This window comes from Phyllopteryx taeniolatus, chromosome 15 (assembly GCF_024500385.1).
Source record: "Phyllopteryx taeniolatus isolate TA_2022b chromosome 15, UOR_Ptae_1.2, whole genome shotgun sequence".
NCBI lineage: Eukaryota > Metazoa > Chordata > Actinopteri > Syngnathiformes > Syngnathidae > Phyllopteryx > Phyllopteryx taeniolatus.
In genome coordinates, this window is record NC_084516.1 from 5,994,658 (window position 1) to 6,000,657 (window position 6,000).

Below are 6,000 nucleotides of genomic sequence, written 5' to 3' on the forward strand. Positions count from 1 at the left end.
AAGTTTACTCAAACAAAACATAAAGCCAAAAGAATTACACCTTGTGTATTTAAAGCAACCAGACAACTACCCAAAGAAAGGCCTCGATTGCTTAATGCTAATGCTAATTAGCATCTATGTTGCAGTACTTTAACCCTTTAAGCAAAGGCTTGAATACAAACAGTGCAGCAACAACATGTACAGACAATATAACTCAGTCATATATTCTTTATCCTCTGCGTAGGTGGTTACTAATAAACCTAAAATTAATGCTGTATTGATGATTTGAGAGAGGAGTTGAGATGGCTCAATGAAGTGTTATTATGAGTCCCACTTAAATTCCAGGCAACATATGCCCCGCTGCAATATGTTTGGCTGCTAACGACTTTGGGCTGAAGACTGGAACTGACAATAAGCCTTTCCATTCATTTAAATGGGAAAAGAGGTTTCGAGATACGACTGTTTTGAGTTACAAGCGGGGCCATGGATTGCTCGGCCTTTCTCAGGCTGTTGCCGACAAGGCTACCGGCCGCTTGAGGGATGACAACAGCCCAAAATGACTGACATTTGCCAATCTCCGGCCGGCTAATTCGTTCTCCCTCACAGAAACCCTTAACAGGCTGCCTTTTATCTTTAGCAGGACTTTTTTTTTCTGGAAGAGGGTGGGGGGGACTGAGATGCTGCGGGGTCACCGGCTGGTTAGGTATATTTATTGTCGTATTATAATCACAAAGCTGCGGCTTTGTTTTGAAAACAGACAGCTCATGAAGATGTTTGGAACATCGCAGATGTTTAAGAGCCTCAAATTAGCTCCATCACAAGGGAAGACTGTGACTCGCGGCCACAAACGTCCTAATTAGAGCTGGAGATATCTGCTGGGGCTTGTTGGCTGTGTGCACCTCCAAGACTAAAAGGAATAGGATCCAGAGTAAACATGCAGCATTTGCACTGATCGATTTGTATGACACCACCCAGCCGTGTAAGTCTCGCTTTCCTCAAATGCCTTTTTTTGTGAAATTGTCACTTAGAACCTCCAGAAGGCCATGTGTGAACATTTGGATAACTTGATATGACAAAGTGACAGCTCATTACCAACACAATGAATGCTTTGTTCATGATGTGCAACGTCCAACTTAATGGCGGTACAAACATACTGGCAATCGGGCTAAATTTGAGCATTTAGCCTCCCTCCCGATCAAAGTCAGCAAAGGCCTGATTGTCAGATGCCTCTGAAAGATTATCCTGAGTGATTATCCTGTGGTGTTGGGTGTGGTGAGAATAATTTTATCTTCTTGATCGAGCATTACAATGGTAAATGTCAAACCTGTTTGATATTTACAATGGCAAATCGTTGTGTGTGTAGTCAACACGGAGTCTGGGGAGAAGACTAGCGATTGTCAGTGGGGATATGGTTACAAAGTGTTGTGTGCGTGGTGTGCTGGGTTGGTCATCTCAAATACACCACACAATATAAGAGCCTTAAGCACACACAGTGATTTATTCCTCGTCATCTATGGGGTTTCACACATGTTAAAAATCAGTTAAGATGTTAAAAGTCTGCTTTTTGGAGGCAGAAAGATGGACTAATGAATGCCATAAATATGACCCTATGAACCTTTTTGAACAATGCAACGAGACAGTGTCTGGACTGAAAGAGGCCTGTCTGAAAACCCCACCTGCCAATTTGAATGTAAAGACTGTTTTTCCACAGCTCCACAGCTGCGTTTCCACTGTGATCTGTCAATCTGGATTCAGGCCTCAGGGACTGTTACATGGAAACTTAAATGTGGGCCAATGTTTTAGGAAGGTGAAAAGCAATCTGCCATTTTCTTGACTTTGGTTTGTTTTGCACATCTTTTTGGTACTGTAAGCATCTTTCCATAATCCGCTTACAGTCGAACCTCTGAGGTCAAACCCAATCTGTTCCAACATGCCAGTCCACCTCTAATCTATTCCAATTGAGAATACATTTTTCGTACAGGAAATAATGCGAATAATCAATTCATGGGTCAACTTATTGCCGTAATCAAACTACGTAAACGTTTTAAGTAACACTTAAGACTCTTCGTCGTCCAAGTATACAAAGTTAAGTTAAACGCTGTACAGTGAAACCCTGCATATTAGCGGTTCCGCATTCGCGAATTGCAGATTTTTTTTTTTTGGGGGGGGGGGGGAAACCAGCCTCCGTTATTCACTAAAACTCTCGTATACTCGCTGTTTTTGTGCATTGGCCAAAATATCATATTGACTTTGGTGCCATCTGGCGGAATATTGGTGTACTTGCTCGGTTTAATTAATTGATCGTGTTTCTTGTTCTGTATTTGAAATGCCCTGTTTTATTGGCCATCTTTGAATTCACCTTGTGCACTGTGAAAAGTTAAAATGTATGTCTCTACTTTTCCATTGATGGGGCTTCTAAAAGTTTACTTGGCTGTTAAAATGTACCTGTGTTTCCGAACATTTATTCCAAAAGGTGAGTTTAATGACTTAGTACCGTGTAAAGTGCTTATGCGCATATTTGCATGCCCATGTGTGATGTCACGTCAGTTTGTACAAGCGTGTTATTTAGTCCAGTTATGCTAGCTAAAGCTATTGATGAGTCCCGTGTGAAAGTGTTTTGTCTGTGTTGAAAAGTATAAGTTCACAGTTGTTATGTAACATGGGTTCATGAATGCGTACATGCTAAATGCATAGAGTTGATGTTTTATGATCAGTTCAGCTGATTGTCTGCATTTTAAAGTGTGCCCGATATGGGTTGGATGTGGATATCTGGATGTTGCATTCAATGGCAGTAGGAACCAATTTGAGCGCTAATTAGCCTTGCTAATCTACTACATGATTGACAATTAGAACCTGCTCTGTGCTGGCGCAGAGTCACGGCCCTGACTAGATCACACGGAGTTATTTTGGGGGGATGTTCCTGAGTGTAGAAGGCCCTTATAAAGAGGTCCTCTTTGGGGCGGGTGGAAAGTGGCTTATCAGCGCCACTACTACTTGATGGAGCCAACTCGTTTGCATGCAGTCAACACCTCGTAGCCTTTTTTTACTGGCACGGAGCACAAACCCTTGGCTTTCCCAGTAGAAGTCCCTATTTCATTTAGTTAGCAAATCGCACATGTATTATTGCTGTGCTCTTTTCCATCGTCTGTCTTCAATATGCAGCCTCAGCATTTGCGCTTCCACTCGTCTAGAACAAATAATAATAAAAAAGTCAACATATCTATGAACCTAAGTTGAACTTTACAAAATACAATTTTAAATTTTAGACTAAAGTTGCAATTTTGTGAGAAAAAATTGAAGTAATGCAGTAATAATAGTTGGAAGTTTACAAAAAAAAAAAGTTGTCACATTTTGAGGCATAATATTAGGAGAAAATCATTTGAAATATCAGAAGATTAACATCGAAATATTGAGAGAAAAAAAGTTTAAATATTGCAAGAATAAACTCAAAATTTATGAGAATTAAGTTGAAATACTACAAGAATAAAGCAGACAATAATTACGAGATAAAAAAGACATAATGCTGTGAGAATAATAAAAGATTGAGAATAATGTTGGATTTTACAAGAAACAGTTTCCTAATAAAAAAAATCTAAATATTGCAAGAATAATAGTTGTAATTTTGCAAGAAAAAAGTCATTATGTTGCAAACATTTACATAGTTTTGCACATAATAGGTCATAATGTTGCAGTAATAAAATGATAATATTATGAGAAAAAAGTTAGAAATATTGGGCTGTAAATATTTCCAGATGAAAGCTGTACTATTTGGTGGAAGATTTTTAAATATTGTGGAAATAATGTGAAAATGTTAAGAGGGAAATATCCAAACTTACAAAAATAAAGTTAAAATATTACAAGAATAAAGTCAAAATATTATGAGATTAAAACAACTTTGTAATTTTGCCAAAACATAGTGAAATTATTATGAGAATTAAATCCAACTTTAGGAAAATAAAGTTGAAATATTACAAGAATAAAGTCAAAATAATATAAAATGAAATAACATTTGTAATGTGAGAAAAAGGCAAAATATTATGAGAAATAAATCAAAATTTATGACAGTAAAGTGAAAATATTATGAGGTAGTCCTAATTTGGTGTGGAAAAAGTTGTAACATGACAAGAATAAAGATAGAAATTTGCAAGAGAAATGTTAAAATATTGCCAGAATAAAATGGAAATATTATAAGAATGAAGTCAAATTCTACAAGAATAAAATGGGATAGAAAATCATAATGTTGCGAGAAAAACCAAATTTTTCGAGAAAAATCTTGATATTAGAGAATTATCGTTAAGTTATTTTGCAAAGCAAAGTTGTCATGTGGCAACAATAGAGTCATAAAATTCTGAAACAAGATTCAACTTTACAAGAAAAATTTGAAACACGACAATAAATATGGAATTTCGCGAATTACGAGAATCAAGTCATCATCGCGTCTTTTTTGGGTGGAATATTGTCACGCTATCGCAAAAGAAGGAACGTTCAAAAAAGGGCTATTGGTCCACATTTCTATTGCCTTCTCCTCTTTCCTCATCCGAGGAATGTTTTCCCAGACTCGCTTTTTGCCCTCTGCGAGCACTCTGTCTCTCTGTGTGGCGACGCACTTCATTTGTCTTCGCCAGGATCAGAGAAGCAGCGAAATATCAAAATAATCACCCCCGCCATGAAGTAGGAGAAGTCTCGGAGACAAAGTCCTGATAACAAGATGACAAAGCTTGTTAAGACGGAGCTCGGAAGAAAATGGCCACTCCACGCCGTTATCTTCTTTAAGTCGAGTTTACAAGAACTCTATTCTCTCTATTTTGTTTTTTTTGACAGGATTATGCAAAACATACTCAACAGAATTTTGGTGTGCTACGTTGCCAGGTTGCTACGACGTTAAAAGTGAAGAGAATCCGAATTTATGACATTAATGTCAAAATATTACAAGATAAGAAACGTTTTAATGTCGCCTGAATAGTCAAAACATGAGAAAAACTCTGAAATATTCCAAGAATCATGTTTTAATTTTGCGAGAAAAAAAGTCCAAATATTATTAGAGAAAAGTAAGGGTATTAGACAATTAATTAATAAGTGTAATATTACAAGAACGGTCATATTATGTAACTAAGAACTTTACAAGAAAACATTTGAAACATCTAAAAAAGTCATAATCCTTTAGACAATTATGCTTTATTATTATGTGAACATAAGTTAATATTATGAGAAGGAAGTTTTTGCAAAATGTTTTTTAATATTCTGAAAGTTGTAATGTGAGAAAAAAAACTAAATTAGAAAAAATATTTGGATATTGGCCAGTTAATTTTTAATATTACCAGAATAAAGTCAGAACAGTACAAAAATCCTGTCCTAATGTTGCAAAAGTCGACATTTTTTAATATTAGAGAATTAAGATATAATACGAGGATAAATTCACAATTTAGTGAGAAAAAAAATCTAAGTATTATGACAAATCCCTAATATTACAGAAGAAAAACCCAAAACGCTGCGACAGTAAAGTTGTACTAATATGAGAATAAACGTTGCAAGAATGATTTTTTTCCCCAACAACCTGTAAAATTCTGAAAAAATACCTTTTAAAATTGTGAGAATTAAGTCGCAATATCACGAGAAAATAACTTTTTATTGCTGCATTTAGCCTGGCAGCCAAAAGGTGGCGCTGTATCCATTTTCCAGGCTCAGCTGAGGGGTGAGCAACTTGTTGCATTTGGAAAGCCTTTTGAGCATTTATTTGATATCCTTGATGTCCAGTGACGAGTTTGCACTTGGTTCGCACTAGTTAGAAGATAGTCCAGCACACTACTAAGGCACTAGTAGTAGGTAAGGAAAATACATTACCAGTAAGACACAGTCATTTTACTAGTGAACCTGCGTCGTACAATGCTCAAGCTGGATATCAAAGAAATAGAAGCCATTTGAGCATTTACTCAATATGCATTGACATTCAATATGCATTTATCCTTGACATCAAAGTCTTTTGAGCATTAATTCAATATCCTTAATTTTGAAGGCTTTTGA